Raw genomic sequence first — 24355 nt, 5'->3', positions numbered from 1 at the left:
TGTAGAATAGAGGACCTGTCAGCTCTCCTGTGTGGTGTAGTATAGAGAATCTGTCAGCTCTCCTGTGTGGTGAAGTATGCAGGATCTGTCAGATCTCATCTCCTGTGTGGTGTAGTATAGAGAATCTGTCAGCTCTCCTGTGTGGTGTAGTATAGAGGATCTGTCAGCTCTCCTGTGTGGTGTAGTATAGAGGATGTGTCAGCTCTCCTGTGTGGTGTAGTATAGAGGACCTGTCAGCTCTCCTGTGTGGTGTAGTATAGAGGATCTGTCAGCTCTCCTGTGTGGTGTAGTATAGAGGATGTGTCAGCTCTCCTGTGTGGTGTAGTATAGAGGAGCTGTCAGCTCTCCTGTGTGGTGTAGTATACAGGATCTGTCAGTCGACTACGCTATTGATTCCGTCGGAAAACCGGAAACCAGCCGGAATGGTGACGAAAGCATTAGCGATGTTTCCGTCACCATTGAGATCAATAGTGACTGAAACGGAAGCTGTGCTGACAGTTTCACTCTCCGTTGCGGGGTTCACCCGACGTAACCCCGGAACGGAAATGAATGGTGATGTGAACAGGCCCTTAGTACAGAGGATCTGTCAGTTCTCCTGTGTGGTGCAGTAAATCGGATCTGTCTTACGTGAGTAAGGGGGCGGAGTCTCCAAAATGTCACGGCAAGATGAGGAGGTTTGAGTAGGAACACTAAGCATTCTCAGACGGAGGAATAAAAGCATGTTCAAAGAATAGCCACTCGGGAGAAAAAAGGATTCTAATGGTTTCCTGTGCAAACCTGGTACTGAGTATGAATTATTGTACTGTCAAGCCCAGAGAAGGTGTTGCCCTGTATGTAGCTTGTATTTGTGTATTTGAACTGTGAAGTGAAGAGAGTGGTGAGGCTTTCATGCAAGCTCGGTTTGTAATTACTCAAAACCGCTACAGCCACGGATGTACATTTTAGCTCTGGAGGACCCATTACGTGGACAGCTCAATGATTTCAACGGGAACGGTGTAATGCTTCACTTCTCCTGTATTGGCACTGCAGGAGATTTGCACATTATACATTGGTGTGAGTGCCACCAAGTGTATAATGATTATAATAATTCTCCCTATATACAAGAATATAACTACTATAATACTGCCCCTTTGTACAAGAATATAACTACTGTAATACTGCTCCTATGTACATGAATATAACTACTATAATACTGCTCCTATATACAAGAATATAACTACTATAATACTGCCCCCTATGTACAAGAATATAACTACTAGAACACTGCCCCCTTTATACAAGAATATAACTACTATAATACTGCCCCTTATATACAGGAATATAACTACTATAATACTGCCCCCTATATACAAGAATATAACTACTATAATACTGCCCCCTATATACAAGAATATAACTACTATAATACTGCCTCTATATACAAGAATATAACTACTATAATACTTCCCCTATATACAAGAATATAACTACTATAATACTGCCCTTTATGTACAAGAATATAACTACTATAATACTGCCCCCTATGTACAAGAATATAACTACTATAATACTGCCCTCTATATACAAGAATATAACTACTATAATACTGCCCCTATATACAAGAATATAACTACTATAATACTGCCCCCTATATACAAGAACATAACTACTATAATACTGCCCCCTATATACAAGAATATAACTACTATAATACTGCTCCTATATGCAAGAATATAACTACTATAATACTGCCCTTTATGTACAGGACTATAACTACTATAATACTGCCCCCTATATACAAGAATATAACTACTATAATACTGCCCCCTATATACAAAAATATAACTACTATAATACTACCCCCTGTGTACAAGAATATAACTACTATAATACTGCCCTTTATGTACAGGAATATAACTACTATAATACTGCCCCCTATATACAAGAATATAACTACTATAATACTGCCCCCTATATACAAGAATATAACTACTATAATACTGCCCCTATATACAAGAATGTAACTCCTATAATACTGCCCCCTATATACAAGAATATAACTACTATAATACTGCTGTCACGTAGGGTTCGTGGACCCACTGAGCCGTACCGCCTTGGCGGTATGGCAGCTGGCCAACAGGGCGCAGGTCAGAGTCTATAGTTCATATAGGGTACCTGTGGCAGCTCGGACAGTAGCAAGGCAGGCTAGCAGGAACTAAGCAGCAGGTAGATGTCAGGCGTGGAGAAGCAGGATAGGCGTGGTATACAGCACGGCTACCGCTCAGCACGGCACTAGATCAGGATACAGGAACAGGGAACACTGGGAGCAGGAATCACTAGGGGACCATTTTCAAGACAAACTTGGAATACGACAACGCTCAGGTGTGGGAGGATGGGGCTGGAACCTTCTTATAGCACGGTGTGCTCTGGGAGCAATTAGCTCAATCTCCAACATGCGTGCACTCTGGCTTCTTAAGTCTCTGGACTGAGCTTGTGGGCGCACCCTGGTGGTCACTGTGGAGCAGGACGGCCGTATGTGCAGACATCTCTTGAGAGAAGGGTGTCGGCTGGATGGAAGGAGTTCGTGGTCAGCGACCACGGATGTTACAGCAGCCCTTATGTACAAGAATATAACTACTATAATACTGCCTCCTATCTACAAGAATATAATACTGCCCCCTATGTACAGGAATATAACTACAATAAAAGTGCCCCCTATATACAAGAATATAACTACTTCTTGTCTAGCATTGCTTACTCCCTTACCTGACCTTTTGTATTCCCTATTACTTAGAGATTCTATGGGTAGGGCACCTATCAAATATATAATGGAAATGGCTACGGATGTTGATGGCGCTATATAGATAAGTAATATTAATATCTGTAGCAATTTCAAAAATGTCTCATCTATATATTAAATATGGGGCAGACCAGCTGTAAGATTATTTTCTTATTTTCTAGTTCCATTTTTAACACTGCGGCCCATAGATACGCTGCGTCCACGTTATTTTATTTTATTTTTTCATCTTGTTTAGATCTCAGGGTTGTCTCTGTATATCTAGAGAGCAGTCACTGATCTCATTCTGCTCGCTGCCAAGATGTCGTTGTGTTTATACCTATAATTTCCGAGGCTTTTTGTTTTTCGTCGCTTCCTTCCAGGCTCGTTGGCTTGTTCCTGTATCAGATCTTCACTACTTTATATTTTTAATTGACTGGAAAGGAAAAACATTGACAAGAAAGGAAATACACCGGTTTAGTTCGTCTGTGTTTTTGAAAGGAGATTTTTTTTCCAACCTAATTAAGAAGAAGGTTTGTGTCGTAATCTAGAAGGATTAATGTAACGGAGAACGGTGTAAGGCTGCGGCGACCTGCTTTTTATGAGGACATCCTATACTTCGACGTTACCAAGATGACTGTGCCACTTACCAAGAGATCTTTCACCAGAATGAGGCCAAGTTTTTCTGGGTCAGTGTTTTTATATAAGAAAGTCATATAACCTCATGTTATATCTGAGGAACTTTGGTAATATGTAGGTTGCTCCAAATGTCTTCATTGTATTCTGTACTGGAGCATTAAAGGGTATTTCGTTTATGCCTTGCCATTTTTTTAATTGAATATCCAGAGTTTTATTTTCATAATCAAATGCAAATATTCAAGGAATTGCTCCTGGTGAACGTGCTCTAACTCTACAATGTCTTAATGAGTTTGCACTTACATGTGGTAGCGGTCCAGTGTCTTCCATGAGCCAAACCTCCTAAGGCTTTGTCTACTCATCCCCCCCCCCCCCTGTTCTCCTTAGCAGTTCAATCCTCGTCCAAGTTCTGAATGTTATTTTCCTTATTTTGCTTTACTCAAGGTGATATGCTTTAGTTGACGTTCCGATCTTAACCTCTTTACGACTTCAAACCATCATTATAGTGGTTCTCGGCCTTTGGCCATTGGTAACCTTCCGTATTTGATCAATGCAATAGTAGGATGCTGAGGATAAAGGACCAATTTATGGTGGATGAAGCCATTTATGAGCTTCCCAAATAACGAGGAATAACATTTATTACCCACCCATAAGATAGGTGTTATATATTAGATCGTTTGGGGTCAGACCACTGAGAACCCTACTAATTGATAGAACAGGGGCACCCATCCTCGGTTCCTTGTAATATGATTGTCCGGTAATGGGATAAGATGTATAGTGCGGTGGCCCGGCATGCGTGCAGCCAGTCAAAACTTCTCTGTGGGAGATACGGAAACAGCCGAGCACGTCGGACTCTTGCCAATCTAACCAGCAGTCCCAGGTCGTTAAGTTGTAAAAAAAGACTTCCGTTTTTTCGGTGTCAGAGAAAGATGGGTGACAATATATCCGTCTTTCCAGTATCTTAACTAGACAGTTTTGTCAATCAAAAGTTTAAGAAAGCTTGGTGTCCACCGACTGAGATAGAAGCTGTAATGACCACCGTTTATGGCTGCCGTTTTTGAAAAACACAAAAAGAGAAACATATACTAAGGAAATACAAAAAATACTAGCACCCAGTTGGTAATGCGTGCGCGAAATCCTTAAAACAATGATTTACCTAGAGTATAACAGCCTGTAATGGAACATCTGGGGGTAAGGGCTGGAAATCTTCAACCCTGACTATAAAATTTAGCGGAGTTGGTGGGATTGGATCGGCCGCCAGACAGTGGCTGCATGTAAACGAGATCAGGTGATCACGTCCCGAGCCGCCTTTAGCCAATGAGGAGAGCTAAGAGAGCTCACTGTGCAGTTGGGAGGAGACTCGTGAACCATCTAAGGAGAAAACTCTGCATGGTGCTTTCAGTGCTCTGTAGATCTTTCGTTATGGTAATCGTTGGTGGTCCATGGTCACAGGCTTCACTTATGTCATCTTCTCACATGTATCTATGACATATGTGAAGATTAATTTTTATTGAGTTCCACTTTTTGGACAGTAATAACATTTAGTGTGTACAGTCCTCCTGCCCTTTTTTATTAGATCAGGCCATTTAGTTGACACCGATGCCAATGGCAAAAGAACATTACAAACTAACACCTTGTTGTTCTAAAGCACTTACTGGATGCGTTTAGGTATCCACTATCGTGCTTAGTCACAGACATTCCTGCATTTTTTGAGAGATCTGGCAAAACCAATAGGAATTTTTAGTTAGCCCTTTCTTTGAGACAATTTCCCAAAAAAAAAACAATTTCTGGAGAGAGGTTTTTAGACGTCCTTATCCTGTTGCACCACACTAGAATGTTTTGTTTTTTTCAAAAAAGTTTCAAATCTTTCTTTAAGGGGTTTCCGGTGCTACAAAAAAGATGAACTTTTTTTTTTTAATTTTTCCCAAAACATTGCCTCCTTTGCCCATGGACTGTGCCCTTGACAAGTGCTGCGCTTGCGCTGGTCCTGGGGAAAAAAACATACCCTATCTTCCCAACCTTGCACAATTCCTTGAAGGATCTGGAGAATAGCCGCAATGCATCTCCAGTCACATGAAGACATCTTGACCCCAGATACATGACAACACCACTCTGTCCCCTCTCCTCCATTCCCCCCCCCCGTTTCCCTCTTCTCCCATTAGAGATCAATTAACTTAACTCACCCCACTCTCAACAATTCTTTATCGCATTTGCCTTCACCTAGTCCCCCGAGAACACCCTCCGCGCTTGTTTTGTTCCTCCCTCTTGGTCTAATACCAAGACAAATCACCCATCAATCTTCAGTCTGTTTATTAGGCTATCGCTTGAACTACCTAGGTTACACTTCCTGGACAGAGGGGGCATTTGTTATAAGTGTCATTTTGCTGATATATCGTTTTTATGTTTGTATTATATGTGAGATATCTTGAGAACACCGCGGCTGGGAGGAAATAGTCATGAACTACTTTGGTTAATAATTGTTTATTCTGTATGATGACATAAAACTAGTTATGTGACCTCCTGGAAGATGATTTGACGTCCACATGAACAGACAATCAATGCTTCGGAATATGTTTTCAGAATAGAGATTTCTAGGCCAAACTCACAGGGATTCTTGGAATTTGTGTAGCCAAGTGATGCTATAAATGTCTTATGCAATACTTAAGTGGGGAAAGTTGTGTCCTAGATTCCAAGGTGTCTGTTTTGTTTCTTAAAGGACATTTAGACCCGGTTCTGCCAATTTTTTTTTTATTTTTTTATAAGGTAAAAAAGCAGTATTAAGATTTGTTTCTACGTAAAAATGCAATTGACGTGCCAATTTTCCCCCATTAATGTCAATATGGAAAACCCAAGCTAAAAAAGTGAAAAAAATTAGAGGAATTTATTTTATGCTTTTGGGCTTTATGTTCTAAATATTTTTATTGAATACTACCATAATATTACAAAGGATTTTACGGAAGCTGGAGGCATGGGCTGAAAAATGGCAAATTAAGTTTACTGCGACTAAATTATGCATTACACTGTGAAATACCGTGTAAAACTGCCGCTGAAAGGGACCTGGGGATATTGAGAGACAGTAGACTTAAAATTAGCAACCAGTGCCAGGCAGCTGCTGCCGAGGCTAATGAAATCCTGGGATACAATAAAAGAGGCATACAGATGCACATGACAAGAACATAATTTTGCCTCTAAAAATCACAAATCAGACCACACATGGAATATTGTGTACAATTTTGGGCACCTGTATATAAGAAGGACGTATCTGAACTAGAGTGGGTGCAAACGATGGCTGTCAAGATAATTAAAGGAAATCTGTCATACATTTTGTCTCATCATGCAAATTATGTTTAATTCCTCCGACGCCATGATCACAAGTGGCACTAAGGTGGGCGCTTGATTGGCCGCTGGAGCCGTCACTCAGATCACTTGCGACCGCAGTGCCGAGGGAATCAAATGCATGACCAAGAACAAAAAGGTGTGTTTACAATGCCCTCCCCTATTTTGAATTCTCAAAACTGCTGACAGATTCCAATAAAGGTGAAAGTGTGGATTGCAGTATTAAGACAGGTTATCAAACTTGGGATTTTTCATTTTGTAATTAGATCGCTCTCCAAGGTCTAAGCCATCTTTTTGTACAAATATATGAATAGACCGCGCAGAGATCTGTGTAATGATTTTTTTATTACCTAGGCCTGTAACCATGACAAGGGGGCATCCACTACGTCCAGAGGAAAGAAGGTTTCACCATAATCATAGACAAGGATTCTTTACTGTAAGAGCAGTGACACTAACAAACTCTCACAAGATGTTGTGATGGTGAATCTCTCTAAGTTCAAGAGGGGCCTGGATGCCTTTTTTGACAGATCTAATATCACAAATTATGGGTACTAGATTTCTGAAGATGCGACGTTGATCTTGGGATTTATTTTGATTGCCATATGTAGAGTCGGGTAGGAATATATTCCCCATAATATTAGGCAATTGGCAACTGCCTCATAGGGTTTTTTGCCTTCTTCTGGATCCACATTAGAATTCTAGGTTGGACTTGAAGGACCTGTGTCTTTTTTTCAACTCGATCAGCTATGTAATATTCAGAGTGATATGTCTAACTCAAATATGCAATGAGTGATGCCATTGTGTATCACTGCGTGTGAACGTACCCTAACTTTGCACTTTATGAGTGTACTCATCTGTTGTAGCGGTCCAGTGTCTTTTGGGAACCAAACTCGTTAGCATTTGTCACTAGGAACCATCATTTCCTCAAGTGGACATTCACCTAGATTTTAATACCACCAGTGTTTTTGCCTTCTTATGGAGAAGAAATTAGAATCAACGTCATCAACTGCTTCCAATTCACTTCCATGAAGACATATAAGGAGTGAATCTAAAAGGCTTTTAGTATCAAAAAGTTAAACCTTTTGGAAAGATTCGATTTTAAAAGGGTGTTTCTTAAGACCATAGAGTGGGATCTTTCAGCTGTCCTAAACTTTAGGTAGACACACCTGTGAACGACTGTCGAGGAGGATTTCTTATGCTTTGCAAACAACTTCAAGAATAAGTCCATGGGCGTAACTAGGAAAGACTAAGCCCCAATGCAAACTTTTGACTGGGTCCCCCTCCCCTTCCCTGGGTGCCACACACAGCCCCCCTTGTAGATAGTGCCCCCCTGTAGATTGTGCCATACAGCCCCCCTGTAGATTCTTGTATACAATCCCCCTGTAGATAGTGCCATAAAGTCTCCCCTGTAGATAGTGCCATACAGACCCCCTGTAGATAGTGCCATACAGACCCCCTGTAGATTGTGCAATACTGTCGCCCCTGTAGACCGTTTGCCTGTAGTCTAGTAAATGGCAGAGCAGGGAGATGCCTCCCTGCTCTGTCATAGCGTTCAATAGTATCTGTGTCCTAAGGACGCAGATACTATTAAATGTGGCGTCGCTACCCCTGTACCATCCATAGTGGCTGCTAGTGGCACCACCGGGCATGGGCCCTCATGCCGCGGCCCTTATGGCTGCTACGGTGGTAGTTACACCACTGGATAAGTACTGATGTGGCTGACTTTTTTGGCTGTGAAAAAAACATGAAAATTTTGCTGCAAATTTTACCCTATGCATTGAAAGTATAAAATCTGCTTTTAAACTCCACCAGATTTATACAAATACTCATATTTCAGTGTGGATTTTTTCCGCTACGTATGGATGGGGTTTTAAAAACAGCTTATATAAGATATAGATTCTGCAATGTGGCCTTGTGCTGAACAAGTTCGATGTATGCTGTAAAGTAGCTCAGTGATGCTTCCAATTACACTTTTGAATTGACCTTGATATCATTAGTGTTGAAGGTCAGTGACTAAGAAGTCTGCCGAAATCAGAAGGTGGTGGTGGCTGATATAGAAGATAGTTTTCCAATGTGCCGTAGATTCAGAAGACGTCAAGCAGACGGCAGAGCGGTGTGACGGAGGATTTACATACAATAGGTACATGGTGTCCCTGCAGCTCCAACTACAAAGTCATTGACCTGTGCTGCCATATGGTGCTCTGCTAAGCACTATATTAAGCAGTTTGGCGGTGTTTGGAGAGCTCCTGAATGTAAGATTTCTGCCCTGACAGCAGTGACTATTCGTACATTACTATTTAGGCACTGGGTAGATGGGCAAGGGAGAACTCTTCTTAATTTCCTGGATGTAATGGTGGCCGCTCTACGCGGCTGCCGTATACTAACCTCTCCACGGCGTCCTCTAGCTTCTGACCGCCACCGCATCCCTCCATCTCAACGGGCTGAACATGCTCTCCATCGCTGCCGCTTTCCTTCAGCACTCCCACGTGCGTGCATACGCTGACCTTCCTTTTTCTTAAAGTGCCAGTGTCCGCCTTATTATCCACCCAGCTTTACCAGAAATCCTTCCTGGTTTATTTCATTGCTTCCTAGATTGCAAGGAATTCTCTCCTGAACGTTTGTTTGGAATTCCTGTTTTTGACCCTGCCTTTGCCTTTTGATTATCCTGGCCTCCCACCCTCTCTGACCTAGTGATCCGTGATGAACCTCTGCCGCCTGCCCTGATCTCTTGCTCGACCAACTGTGTCCGTTTGCCACATGCCCTATCTTTGCTATGAATGCTATGCTATGAATACTCTCTGCCGATTTTAGTACTACGTCTAATTACGCTGGCCATCACCAAGGGAGACTACTCTGGGGGTAGCGACCTGGGGATTCACCAGCAGCAAAGTCCATATCCCTGTGTAGGGGTTAAAAAGCTAATACCTGGGGTTTACTCTAGTCCGCTCCCTGGTTTAGCCCTATGTCAAATCCCTTTGTGACACACCATCCTCGTGGCACAAGACAAGTAATGAGGAAGGACACATCACAAGAAAACTGAATATTCTGATTTGTGTGGGGTATTCCTTTAATAAATCTAAAATATGGGAATTGTAACTTGCCCTACAATCTTTTATGCCGTAGAGAAAACAACCTTGCAACACAGCGTACCATCGCATCAAAACTTTTTTACTAATAGTCAGCCTTTGTGTTGTGTCTTGCCTGGTATATTAGGAAAGTTTTTCTTAATATTTCTAATAGGCAAAGTAAGACACCTATAGAAAAATTACTGCTGAAATAAAGTAACTGTCCACCATTGAACTCAATAATAAAACAGGTTGGTATCGACTCCTAAGCTCCCCCAACTGGGGGCTGAATGCAGCCATAGCTGTATCGTTTAGCTCTATGGCTATATGGGAGATGTGTTCAGTTTTCCTGCAGCGCCGCCACAGGGGAAATTAAGTATTACATTGAAATCAATAGACTGTGTCCTCCAGAGAGAGAGCGAGAGAGATACTCCTTGCAGCCGCCCTGCTCTGGCTAATAGATCAGAGGTGTTAATGGTTATTAAAAAAAAAAATTCTAAACCAGACAACCACTTTAAGAAGTTCCATAACTTTGTTTATATCTGGCGTTACTTATCTTTTACGGAACCTGAATTTTATTTTGCGTCCGGACGGCTTTTTCCATTCTTCTGAAATATCTCACCATGATGCTTGTGGGGAGGTGCCAACTTCTGCCTGCCACCCCTTCATTTATACGGTGAGTATATAGGAAGTGACAATGACTTTTGTGCTCCCAGCACGGGTTGTAACTTTTTTTTAACCCTAGACCCCAGACTGCTACCTTGGTGGTGACCCATACTGCAATCACTACACAATCTCCACTACTGTGTGGTTCAGACCTTTTTCTATTTAATGTAACGTGTAAAATTGACTTCCCAAATCTTAATATAGTTCCTCCGACCTCTTAGCAATACAATGCAAAACTGATGAACATGTCCTCCCTGCCTCTCCGTTCTGGAAGTGAAAAGTCCCTGTGAAACCGGTCGCTGTAAACTTTTATCCCTATTTGTCACCCAGATTTATGTAATAGATAAATATTGTTATGGGCAACATCGAGCAGTAACCATGGAGACGGTTATTTGATCTTGCAATAATTAGTTAAGTATTCGGTTGCACAACTCTTTTGCAATAGCCCTGCAATCAGCCCATTGCACAGAAGTAGCTTTTGTTTGCACAGTGATGTCATGCAGGGCTTACTCAGTGTCACCGTGTGGAAATCACTTGTTGTTTTGTAACGTTGCTTTCAGTTTATATGTATCAGCAGTCATTATATTAATCACAATGTGCGTGATTTCAATGGAAAGATCTCACCTGGAACGCGGCAATAATCTTAAAGGAACATTACTGAAAAAAAACATGATAAACTGTGTTACGTCTAGTGCAGGACTTGTAGGGTGGGGCTTAGCTTCATAACTTTGTCATGCTCCGCCCCCTCAGGCCTTGCACTATGCAGAACAGGTTGGGGTTTTTTACATTTCTCCATGAAAAACCTTCTATGTATTTACCTCTTTTGTCAAGTTGTTCTGTTTACATGTTTTTAAGATATGTTTTTGAAAAATATTTCAAAAATAAAACAAGCTTAAAGCAAAAAAAATAAAAATACGTTTTTGGGAAAGTTGGGTGACATCTAATGTGGCCACTACTACAGCAGATTTCCCACACTGCTGAATGGCATCTGACCAGTCATGAAGCCTGATCCTATATTGCTAGATGTGTAAGTAAAAATGTGCAACATCTTGCCCCTGTAGTGATTAGCCCCTGGTCAATGTTCGGTCTGTTATTTCACGTGATTGTGTGCAGGATAGGAGGTTTGTCTCACAGGGATTGGTTGCCAGGGAGAGCTGACAGAACGAGGGCTGAGGAAAAGTCAGGACTGATTACATACAGATACAGACATGTTGATGCGTTTTGCTGACCAGTGTTATTTGCTCCATGGGAACCAACATGGCTGACAGGAAGTGGCAGGACATGTTTCAGAGGGACTTTATACAGTTACCCTGTTTAATAGTCAAAGTTTACTTTTTGGGCAATGGTACACTTTAAACTCTACTTATCACTACAAAACAAAATCAGTCACTTCTGCAGATTACAAAATGTGGCGCAGTTGTGTGTCCATACTGCATATTTTGGGACTTTTTCCATTCTTCTGTTTGCCTTTTAAAAATATATTTTCTCTCTCCATGTCTGCTTATTGGGGTGGGCTCTGCCTTTATATTAATGCTAGTACTTTGCTCAGCCAATCAGGTGTTTCCGCACTTCTACGTCCGTCCCCCCTCACAGCATTCTGTCTCATAGACAGGAAGAGATACTGCAGTTGTACCCCTCTCCTCTTCCCTCATAGGGCCTGTTCACATCAACGTTCGCTTTTCGTTCCGGGGTTCCGTCGGTGGTTTTCGTCGGGTGAACCCCACAACGGAAAGTCAAACTGAAACCACAGCTCCGTTTCAGTCACCATTGATATCAATGGTGACGGAAACATTGCTAATGGTGTAAAGGATCTGCCAGGCACTGCTTCGGGGTTAACTCCCAGAATTAATCAGTCAACACCTGAGTGTACATCCCTGAGACAGACACCAGCTTCCTCCACTCAGGCTGGCAGGCTTAGGAGTGGGAGAGCCTATCGCAACCTGGCCAGACTCAGCTAGCTCCCGCCCTCGGTCTATTTAAGCCTGCTCTTCCTGTCCATCTGTGCTTGTGAATTTCTTTCCTTGAGGTTTCCTGGCCCAGCTACAGCTCCTGCTATTTTTGATCCTGCTCCATACAGACCACGGCTTACCGACTACTCTTCTGCTTTTCGCTTTGTACCTCGCACTCTCCTGGCTTGACTCGGCTCGTTCACTACTCTGTTGCTCACGGTGTTTCCGCGAGCAACTGCCCATTTCCCTTGCTTGTATTCCCTTGTTTGTTTGTCGTGTTTGTCATGCACTTACTGAGCGCAGGGACCGCCGCCCAGTTGTACCCCGTCGCCTAGGGCGGGTCGTTGCAAGTAGGCAGGGACAGAGTGGCGGGTAGATTAGGGCTCACTTGTCCGTTTCCCTACCCCCCCCCACTATTACAAATTCACAAGCCCTATACCTAGTCTACCCTGGTCCCTGACACCATTATGGAACCCCGTGAAACCCTGGCTCAGCAAATGCAGGGTCTCTCCCTACAGGTCCAGGCCCTGGCTCAGAGGGTCAACCAGCCTGATGCTACCTTGGTAGTTCCCCTCACCGCACCCCTTGAACCCCACCTCAAGTTGCCCGACCGGTTCTCAGGTGACCGGAGGGCTTTTCTCTCCTTTCGGGAGAGTTGTAGGCTTTACTTTCGCTTAAAGCCTCACTCCTCAGGTTCTGAGAGCCAGCGGGTGGGTATAATTATGTCCCGGCTCCAGGAAGGGCCCCAAGAGTGGGCCTTCTCCTTGGCTCCTGGCGCCCCTGAACTTTCCTCCGTTGATCGTTTCTTTTCTGCCCTCGGACTTATTTATGACGAGACTGACAGAACTGCCTTTGCCGAGAGTCAGCTGGTGACCTTACGTCAGGGTAAGAGACCTGTTGAGGAGTATTGCTCTGACTTTAGGAAGTGGTGCGTAGCTTCTCGGTGGAATGACCCTGCCTTAAGGTGCCAGTTTAGGTTGGGTCTGTCGAATGCCCTGAAAGACCTGCTAGTTAGTTATCCCTCTTCTGACTCCTTAGACCAGGTTATGGCTTTAGTGGTACGACTTGACCGACGTCTCAGGGAACGACAACGTGAACGTTTATGTGTTTTTTCCTCCGACTCCCCCATGATGCCTCCCGAAGTCCCGTTGCTTCGTTTCTCCCCTAAAGACTCAGAAATACCTATGCAATTCGGGGCTTCCGTGTCCCCTCAACAACGTAGAGAATTCCGCAGGAAGAATGGTCTCTGCTTCTACTGTGGGGATGTCAAGCATCAAGTAACAACTGTCCCAAGCGTAAGAATGCTGTCAGAGAGCTCCCGCGTCTAAGTGATCATCGGGGAGGTCACTTGGGCGCACAGGTATTTCCCGTAAATATGAAACGTACTAAGATATTGCTTCCCTTTCAGGTCTCTTTTGGTGGTAGGTCTGCTACCGGCAGTGCCTTCGTGGATTCAGGGTCCTCTACTAATATCATGTCTGTGGAATTTGCTATGTCTCTCGCTATGCCTCTGATTGATTTGCCTAAACCTGTTCCGGTAGTGGGTATCGACTCCACTCCTCTTGCTAATGGTTATTTTACACAGCATACCCCTGTTTTTGAACTCCTTGTTGGCTCCATGCATTTGGAGCAATGCTCTGTACTATTGATGCAGGGATTATCGTACGATTTGGTTCTAGGTCTTCCCTGGTTGCAGTTGCATAATCCTACGTTTGACTGGAATACTGGGGAGCTAACCAAATGGGGTAATGAATGTTGTACGTCATGTTTTTCTGTTAATTCTATTTCTCCCCCTAAGGAGGTGAATACGCTACCCGAGTTTGTTCAGGACTTCGCTGATGTTTTCTCTAAAGAGGCCTCCGAAGTATTACCGCCTCATAGAGAATACGATTGCGCTATCGAATTGGTACCAGGAGCTAAGCTTCCTAAGGGTAGGATATTTAACCTTTCTTGTCCCGAACGTGAAGCCATGAGGGAGTATATCCAGGAATCCCTGGCCAAGGGTTACATTCGTCCCTCTTCTTCTCCGGTAGGTGCTGGCTTCTTCTTCGTAGGGAAGAAGGATGGGGGTCTTAGGCCATGCATTGACTACCGTGGCCTGAATAAGGTCACGGTAAGGAACCAGTATCCCCTTCCTTTGATTCCTGATCTCTTTAATCAGGTTCAGGGGGCCCAATGGTTCTCTAAATTGGATCTACGGGGGGCGTATAACCTTATTCGCATCAAAGAGGGGGATGAGTGGAAGACTGCGTTTAACACGCCCGAAGGCCATTTCGAATACCTCGTCATGCCCTTTGGGTTGTGCAATGCCCCTGCGGTCTTCCAGAACTTCATAAATGAGATTTTGAGAAATTACCTGGGGATATTTCTTGTAGTGTACCTTGATGACATATTGGTGTTTTCCAGGGACTGGTCCTCCCACATAGAGCATGTCAGGAAAGTGCTCCAGGTCCTTCGAGAAAACAAACTGTTTGCCAAAATCGAAAAATGTGTATTTGGGGTACAGGAGATACCATTTTTAGGTCAAATCCTCACTCCTCATGAATTCCGCATGGACCCTGCCAAGGTTCAGGCTGTGGCTGAATGGGTCCAACCTGCCTCCCTGAAAGCGCTACAGTGTTTTTTGGGGTTCGCTAACTATTACAGGAGATTTATTGCTAACTTCTCGGTCGTCGCTAAGCCTCTTACGGACCTCACTCGCAAGGGTGCTGATGTCCTCCATTGGCCCCCTGAGGCCGTCCAGGCTTTTGAGACCCTCAAGAAGTGCTTTATCTCGGCCCCTGTGCTGGTTCAGCCCAACCAAAGGGAGCCATTTATTGTGGAGGTTGACGCGTCCGAGGTGGGAGTGGGGGCCGTCTTGTCCCAGGGTACCAGCTCCCTCACCCATCTCCGCCCCTGTGCTTACTTTTCTAGGAAGTTTTCGCCCACGGAGTGTAACTATGATATTGGCAACCGCGAACTTTTAGCCATTAAATGGGCATTTGAAGAGTGGCGCCACTTCCTGGAGGGGGCTAGGCACCAGGTAACGGTCCTTACCGACCACAAGAATCTGGTTTTCCTAGAATCTGCCCGGAGGCTAAACCCGAGACAAGCTCGATGGGCGTTGTTTTTTACCAGATTCAATTTTTTGGTTACCTATAGGGCCGGGTCTAAAAATATTAAGGCGGATGCACTGTCGCGTAGCTTCATGGCCAGCCCTCCTTCGGAGGAAGATCCTGTTTGTATTTTGCCTCCAGGTATAGTCATTTCCTCTATCGAGTCCGATTTAGTCTCTGAAATTGCTGCTGATCAAGGTTCAGCTCCTGGGAACCTTCCTGAGAACAAGCTGTTTGTTCCCCTGCAATTCCGGCTAAGGGTACTTAGGGAAAATCACGACTCCGCACTATCTGGCCATCCAGGCATCCTGGGTACCAAACACCTCATTACCAGAAATTATTGGTGGCCTGGTTTGCCTAAAGACGTTAAGGCCTACGTCGCCGCCTGTGAGGTTTGTGCCAGGTCCAAGACTCCCAGGTCCCGACCAGCGGGCTTACTGCGTTCGTTGCCCATTCCCCAGAGACCTTGGACACATATCTCCATGGATTTTATCACCGATTTGCCTCCATCCCAAGGCAAGTCGGTGGTGTGGGTGGTGGTAGACCGCTTCAGTAAAATGTGCCACTTTGTGCCCCTCAAGAAACTACCCAACGCCAAGACGTTGGCTACCTTGTTTATCAAACACATCCTGCGTCTCCATGGGGTCCCCGTCAATATTGTTTCTGACAGAGGGGTACAATTTGTTTCATTGTTTTGGAGAGCCTTCTGTAATAAGTTGGGGATTGATCTGTCCTTCTCCTCTGCTTTCCATCCTGAAACCAATGGCCAAACGGAGAGGACTAATCAGTCTCTAGAACAATACTTAAGATGTTTTGTCTCTGACTGTCAATTTGATTGGGTTTCTTTCTTTCCCCTCGCCGAATTTTCCCTTAATAACCGGGTCAGTAACTCGTCAGGGGTCTCTCCCTTTTTCTGTAATTTTGGGTTTAATCCACGGTTCTCCTCCGTTTCACCTGGTTGTTCCAACAATCCCGAGGTGGAGGTCGTTCATCGGGATCTGTGCACAGTCTGGGCCCAGGTTCAGAAGAACCTAGAGGCGTCCCAGAGCATACAGAAGGCTCAGGCCGATAGAAGACGTTCTGCTAACCCCCTGTTTGTGGTCGGGGATCTGGTGTGGTTGTCATCCAGGAACTTGCGTCTCAAGGTTCCGTCCAAAAAGTTTGCTCCCCGGTTTATTGGGCCGTATAAGGTCATTGAGGTCCTCAGTCCTGTCTCTTTCCGGCTGGAGTTACCCCCGTCTTTTCGTATACACAACGTGTTTCATGCCTCCCTCCTGAAACGCTGCTCCCCGTCCTTGGCCCCCTCGAGGAAACCTCCTGTTCCCGTCCTCACCCCTGAGGGGGTGGAATTTGAGGTGGCCAGGATCGTGGACAGCAAGATGGTCCAAGGCTCCCTCCAGTACCTGGTCCATTGGAGAGGATACGGGCCCGAGGAGAGGACTTGGGTACCCGCCCGGGATGTTCACGCTGGGGTATTGGTCAGGAGGTTCCACCTGCGTTTCCCCAGTAAGCCAGGTCCACTTAGAAAGGGTCCGGTGGCCCCTCATAAAAGGGGGGGTACTGTAAAGGATCTGCCAGGCACTGCTTCGGGGTTAACTCCCAGAATTAATCAGTCAACACCTGAGTGTACATCCCTGAGACAGACACCAGCTTCCTCCACTCAGGCTGGCAGGCTTAGGAGTGGGAGAGCCTATCGCAACCTGGCCAGACTCAGCTAGCTCCCGCCCTCGGTCTATTTAAGCCTGCTCTTCCTGTCCATCTGTGCTTGTGAATTTCTTTCCTTGAGGTTTCCTGGCCCAGCTACAGCTCCTGCTATTTTTGATCCTGCTCCATACAGACCACGGCTTACCGACTACTCTTCTGCTTTTCGCTTTGTACCTCGCACTCTCCTGGCTTGACTCGGCTCGTTCACTACTCTGTTGCTCACGGTGTTTCCGCGAGCAACTGCCCATTTCCCTTGCTTGTATTCCCTTGTTTGTTTGTCGTGTTTGTCATGCACTTACTGAGCGCAGGGACCGCCGCCCAGTTGTACCCCGTCGCCTAGGGCGGGTCGTTGCAAGTAGGCAGGGACAGAGTGGCGGGTAGATTAGGGCTCACTTGTCCGTTTCCCTACCCCCCCCCCACTATTACAAATGGTTTCCGTTCGTCACCATTCCGGCAGGTTTCAGTTTTAACGACGGAATCAATTGCTGAGTAGACTGCACTATTGATTCCGTCGGAAAAACAGAAACCTACCGGAATGGTGACGAACGGAAACCATTAGCAATGTTTCCGTCACCATTGATACCAATAGTGACGGAAACGGAAGCTGTGGTTTCAGTTTGACTTTCCGTTCCGGGGTTCACCCGACGGAACCCCGGAACGGAAAGCGAACGGTGATGTGAACAGGCCCTTACCCATTTTCTATGTACTGTATCACTCTAGATGTATTTTTTTGGGACAAAGTTTCATGTATTTTCTATGCAAAAAAAATAGGTATGCTTTCACTTTAATAATAATATTGGGTATAATAAAGTTAAACTTTTTGACACTGATTAACTGGAGCCCTAGCCTTAAAGATATCTCTATAAAGAAAGACCATGTGACTCCTAAGACCTTTTCAGCTGTTGACTGTGTTACTGAGAATGCTATTTCTCCCATTACTCATGATATAAACAAATGGTGAGGCCTGAAATTAAATGGAAATGTAGTCATTCTGAATCAAGTGACATAGTCTATCTACCCTACATCCGTCTTAACAATTATTTCTGGCTCTAGGCAAAGCAATGGCATATGATTCAGGGTGAAGAAATCTACTTTATCACTTGTTTCTTCTCTCTCGCTCTCTCTATCTCGTGTTTTCTTACTTTTTCCATGAGACAGAAAGAAAGAAAAAGTGGCAGAATATGCTCCTGGGATGAAACCAAGGCTTAGCGATCATCAAAAACTGGATGTCCTAAGTCACAGGGGGAGAACGGATCAAAGACCATCAGAAATGTTTTTTACCTATCCACCCCTTATTCACATGGCATGTCCAAGCTTAAATGAAATATACCATAATTAAAACGGTTGTCCTATTTGGGCAATCCTTACTTGTTAGAAGGCTCCCTTGACCGTAAGCTGATCAATAAGTGTCCTCCTACAGGGACCCCCAGTGATCAGTTGTTATCTGTGGAGTAACCTGGCAGTAAATGTTCAATTTCCCTGCAGCGCAACCGCAGGGGGAAATTAAGTATTACACACTGCTCATTCATATCAATTGGCTGTATGTATAATACAGGACAGGTCCTCCAGCGCGAGAGACATGCCTTGGTACATAAAACAAATGTATATAAATGCTTACACAATTGTCTATTACAACATTTCAGGCTTTGCAGTTTTGCTTTTTCTTTCTACTATTCTCGATTTTTGACCCACCATGCTAATGAGTAACATAATGCCCATCCGGGTCACCCAAGGTTATGAAGCTGTGAAGTCAGGCGGCATGGAGAGATGGAAGTGTCATCAATTAACCACGACTGTACTAGTACCTGCCTTCATTAACACAAACAGGACTATTTATACAACAGCTCAGTCCATGGGTGCTCTCAGAGTTAATAATTGCGCCAAGCACATGTGATTCGCTGCCGGCCGTCGTTTGTTAATGTTTCATCATGTTCTGACCTAGATGATCTCGTCCTCAGCAATTTTTGCAGCTCGCTCTCCATCCTTCTTATTCTTAATTAGTCGCTCTGTAAATATAACTTCCCCGTCTTCCCATGTGACTTATGTGAGTGTTGCATATTCATTTGCCATTATTCTAGGGCTCATGTATCCGTGAACTGAGCCCCAAAAATTGGTGCAAATACCTCATTAATTAAAGGGGCTGTCTCATCTCGGACATCCTCTTTTAAGGGGTTATCTAGTTTTCATATACCCTATATGTAAATTCTGAGTTAATAAAGTGGGGTCCACTGTTCAGGATCCTCATCTCTTGGCCAGAGTGGTAAGCAGTTACTAAGAGCGTCTCTCACTCTGGAGGACCCGTCCTGTCCTGTGTTACGCAGACAACCTATTGATCTGAATGGACACTCTATAATGCTTAATTTTCCCAGTGGTGGCGCTGCAGGGAAATTCAGCACTTACTGGCAGCTTTCCCAACAGAGAACGGCTGAGGGGTCCCTTTAATGGGAAACTTTAATCCGCTTATTGTCAAGAGACCCTTTGAACAATTAGGGATTGGACAACCCCTTAAAGGCTCTGTTCACACTAGTTCACACTTATATTCAGAACAGAGCCAGGACTGCGTCAAGAAATCCATATTCATATGGATCACAACGAATGCTGATGGATACTATTGACTTCTAATAAGGTCCGTTAGGTTTTTGCCTAGTATTTTTATGTCAATGCTGCAGACCACAGTATTCTCACTGTCAAAAATACCGGACCCTTGACTAAAAGTGAAAAGCGGTAATTTGATCAGTCCCTTTCACCTCCCACTGGGGTATATTTGATTCACAGGAAGTCCTATTTCTGTAATATAAGGCTCTGCTCACACCAGATTTGCCATTTGGGTGTTTTTTTTCTTTTTTTTGGTTTAGCGGCAAATGAGTCAAATTCAAAAATTGCCATCCGTTGCATCAGGTTTCCAACCACCGTTTTTTTGCACTAGACACTAAAATTTTCATGAGATGGATTTTTTTCCCCACACATTTTTCAAAGACAATTATAGAATAAACTAATGAGAAAAATGTTGAAGTAGGAATTATAACTGTTCCAACCAACAGGGTAGATTCCATCATCGTCTTTTTGTATCGTTAAAGGGAACCTGTCACGTTGAAAATGCAGACTAATCTCCGGACAGGAGGAGCGGAGTAGATTGAGATTTTGTTTTTCAGCAAAAGATTTAAGCTATTAAAGCTGTAAATCTGCCGGAAAAATCGCAACTCAGGAGAAAATAAATCTTATACTTACACAGAATTCTGTGCTTCTCCGTTCAGGCCGGCCTCCTGGGAGGATGCTTCATCCCAGTTGACCGCTGCGGTCACATGGGATGAAACGTCACCCCAGGAGGCCAGGACAGCAGAGGGACGTGTCGCCATGACTACGGATAAGTAGTGCGGTTTTTCGTCCGCAATTCTCTGCGCCGACCAGGGTGGATACACTGTGTGCTTTTACGCAGCGTATCTGCCCTGTGTGAACATGCCCATACAGGGAAGGCTGTCAATCACTGCTTAGGGCTGCCCACCTGACTCCTATGTCCAGAATAAGCTGAAGTTTCAATAAATAAAATTACAAGTTCTACTGAATCTTCTGTTGCAAAACTATATATCCATCTCCTCAGCTCCTCCTGCTCCGCTGCCCGCCGGTATGACTCCAATTTAAATGGGAGAGGTTTCCTTTAAAGAGCCTAAAATCGTCCACATGGTAATGATAATTGTTTAATTGATCCCCTTTTTGACAAAAAAATGGTAAGTACCCTAAATACAATTGAATACTTGTGATGTCAGGGTGGGGAGAAGGATCTGCCTTCTAGCATTCTTCTATATACAGCTCACCGGTCATAAGGATTTATTGGATCACTGTTACCTATGATCTGTATTTAGGGAATGCAATAAAAGTTAAAACAGGTCATGTTATCCTTACTGCTCTGAGCCCCAGAAGAAGAATATAAGGTCATGTTCACACGGCACAGATTTGCCATAGGCACATCCGTTGTGATTTTTTCTAAAATCTGTGTCTGAAACTCGGATTGGCCATCAGCTCTGCACATTTATTAGCCCAATTATAATATAATGGAGCTAGTCCACAGCAATAATGAATATGCTGTATTTTTTAACCCCTTCAGGATCAGCCTATTTTGGACCTAGTTCGATCTCCTGCCCACTTACATAATACACTGAAATATTTCTCTACTGCAGTTTATTTTTTCCTTTCAGTGTCTTGCGTAAATAAATACACATGACAGATATGTGGGCCTCTGTTATGCCTCCGGCTGCCGTGGCAACCCATTGGCCTCCCGTGATCACACCAATGGGGTAACAGAGGGAGCGCCCTCCCTCTGTTTAACTCTTTAAATGCCATGGTCACTATTGACCACTGTATTTTAGGAATTAAAAAGCCGCGAGCGGAGTCAGCTCCGATCACGGCTACCTCAGCAGGATGCCAGCCTTATGTTACATCAGACAGCCGCTGCGGAGGGTGATGACACCGTTCCTGATTCCGCACAATCCTTGTGACTTAACTGTACGTCTAAGTGCGGGAAGTTGCTTCAAACCTCTACGTACAGTTACGGTGTGGGAAGGGGTTAAACTCCGCAGCTCATTCATTATTCCTCTCACATATTTTCCTGAGCATGTGAATGGGGTATAAAATACCCCACTCACGTGTATTGTAGGTGGAATGTCAGCAGATTCTGTCAGGATGTAGGTGTCTAAATCTGGACAGAATACTGAACATGTGAATATGGCTTAAAAATTAAAAGTAAAAAAAAAAATGAATTGAAAAAAGAAAATAATTGAAATAAAATGACACTCCTTTGTAGGTCATCACACACACTCATGCAATAAGATGTACATATTAAACAGAATGTATGTTACCTGCAAAAAGTGGTTCCAGTATTGACCCAGTCCGAGTCGCCCTGTTTTTCTCTTAACCAGAAAATGTTGTAAGTCCATGTTCAGATGTGGCATATAAGTAAGTCTAGGGCTCCACGACGTCTATAGCCCACAATGTGTTGTGCTGTGATCTCGTGAGATGCGATTACCGGATTTTTGAGAAATTGGGGAAGGTGCATCAATTGTTTTCTGCAGTAATTGCTAAAAATCCACAGGGAGGCAGTGTGATTTGTACCTACATCTTTTACAGGGAGAGACTTTGATGCAATCTTATCTGTGTCTATATCATATACAGGGAGGTCGTACAATCTGTATCTTCATCATGTACAGGGAGGGAGTACTATCTGTGGCTACATAATATACAGGGAGATACAGAGAGGCAGTACTATCTGTGCCTATATAGTGTACATAGAGATACAGGGAGGCAGTACTTTTTGTGACTAAATAATGTACAAGCAAAGATAGGAAGGCAGTACTATCTGTGTCTATATGATTCACAGGGAGAGATAGGAAGGCAGTACTATCTGTGTAGGAAAAACCATAAATGCCTATATAATTTACAAGGAGAGATAGGAAGGTAGTACTATCTATGTAGAGAAAACTATCTATGCTTATGTCATTTACAGAGAATTGGAGGCAGTATTATCTGTGTCTACATCATATGCAGCGAGGCAGTACTATTTGTGTCTTCATCATGTATAGGGAGGCAGTACTATCTGTGCCTATATAATGTACAAACAAATACAGGGAGGCAGTTCTATCTGTGACTAATGTACAGGGAAAGATAGGGAGGCAGTACTATTTGTGCCTACATAATGTATAGGGAGAGAATGGGAGACAGTACTATTTTTCCCCGCAGAACCCACACCATGGTCTGTTTCTGGTATTACAACTCCGCTTAATTCAAGTGAATGCAATACCAGACACAGCCCACAGACAAGAGCGTCTATAAACAGATAATTAAATTCTGGTTGCCTGCAGCCACCACTAGAGGGAGCGTAGATATTTACTGCAAACTTTTTTGTTGTGGAGTTCAATGTATAATAAGCTCCCCCTAGTGGTGGCTGCAGGAAGACAGAATTTTATCATTTCACTCTATTGCTGTGAGAATTTAGAGCTTCGTATCATTCATTGGTGGTTTGAAAAATTTCTGTGTAAATTGTCCTTTAGAAACAGATTTATCTCAACCCACAAAATCTTTTTTTGTTAAAGACAAGTCAATCATTCTTAAAGTTCAGTTTTACTCTTTTGCAGAACCACATTTGTGGTTGTGGTCATAGCCTGTAAGGTGCTTTGCAGTTTAACTACAGCCAATTTTTTACATTTCTGTAAGTAGTCCAATAATTTTAGGAGATCTTGGTAACAAAACAATGCCCCATGCATCATACATCTTCAATCTGGACACATGCTGGTGCTTGAAGATGGGCATTGAGTCAGTAAATGTTGTGCCACTCAGTTCAATGGAGACCTGGGTTACACCACAGCTGAAGATGCAGTCAGTGAATAGAAATAAATAGATGAGGTGGCACAGTATTCAGATTGGTGACGCATACATGGATTGCCAAACTGGGCAAGAATCAGCCGACTGACTTTTTTACTTTTGGAATCACCTCTGCGGATTAATGCATTTAGATGACTACATGGACAAGCCTATACCTGGCACATTACCATACATTTGCCAATATGAAGCTAATGATCAGCTTGATACGTATCAACGGCTTGTAGAATGCCTATTGCGGAATAACTTTTTTCCTAGATTTTGTCCCATGATTCATTATTTCCAACCTCTAATTTTATAGTTGCTTCAATAGGGGACGGAGCTCTGTGTGTTGGTCTCCTATTGTAGACAGAGCAGCGGGGGAGGGCTCCTGGTGCAGACACTTGCTGTACAGTCAGAGATAAATCTGATCTGAGGTTTGTGAGAAGGAAGACTGAAATAATCGGCTCCATGTCACAAAAAATGCTAAACGCAGCACTTAAAGTGAGTGCTGTGTATTAGAGGGAGACCCGAATGCAGGGAGCTTCTTTCCGGCATCTTGACCATTGCCATGGAAACGTCAGTGTGATGTCATGGGCCTCCAGCTCTCACATGGGGGTAGAGGAGCATGATGACATCATCTGTGTCCTCCCAGCATTCCTCTGTAAGCAGATCACTACTAATAGTGATCTAACGGCCAGCAGGCATTTGTTCGCTATTATCTATGATCCAAATACAGATGAATTGTGGGATACCACAGATCATGTTTTCCCAGCTGCCTCTAAACCCAGGGGGGGAAAA

At 43.9% G+C, this 24355-nt stretch overlaps 1 protein-coding gene across 4 annotated transcripts in view; it reads left to right on the top strand.

Annotated features, from left to right (window-relative positions):
- LOC142651274 (E3 SUMO-protein ligase NSE2-like) overlaps positions 1-24355 on the top strand; it is a 106343-nt gene that overhangs the window by 61629 nt on the left and 20359 nt on the right. The window contains exon 1 of one of the 4 annotated variants that reach the window (XR_012847593.1): positions 3422-3444. The exons of the other annotated variants lie outside the window; for them this stretch is intronic. The gene's annotated coding sequence lies outside the window, so the exon portion shown is untranslated. Of the gene's footprint in view, positions 1-3421; positions 3445-24355 lie in introns of those variants that run through there. 4 annotated transcript variants of the gene reach the window in all.

Source organism: Rhinoderma darwinii, chromosome 5 (genome assembly GCF_050947455.1).
Source record: "Rhinoderma darwinii isolate aRhiDar2 chromosome 5, aRhiDar2.hap1, whole genome shotgun sequence".
In the NCBI taxonomy this organism is placed as follows: Eukaryota; Metazoa; Chordata; class Amphibia; order Anura; family Rhinodermatidae; genus Rhinoderma; species Rhinoderma darwinii.
Note: the sequence above shows the minus strand (reverse complement) of the source record. Positions and strands in the feature narration are given on the sequence as shown.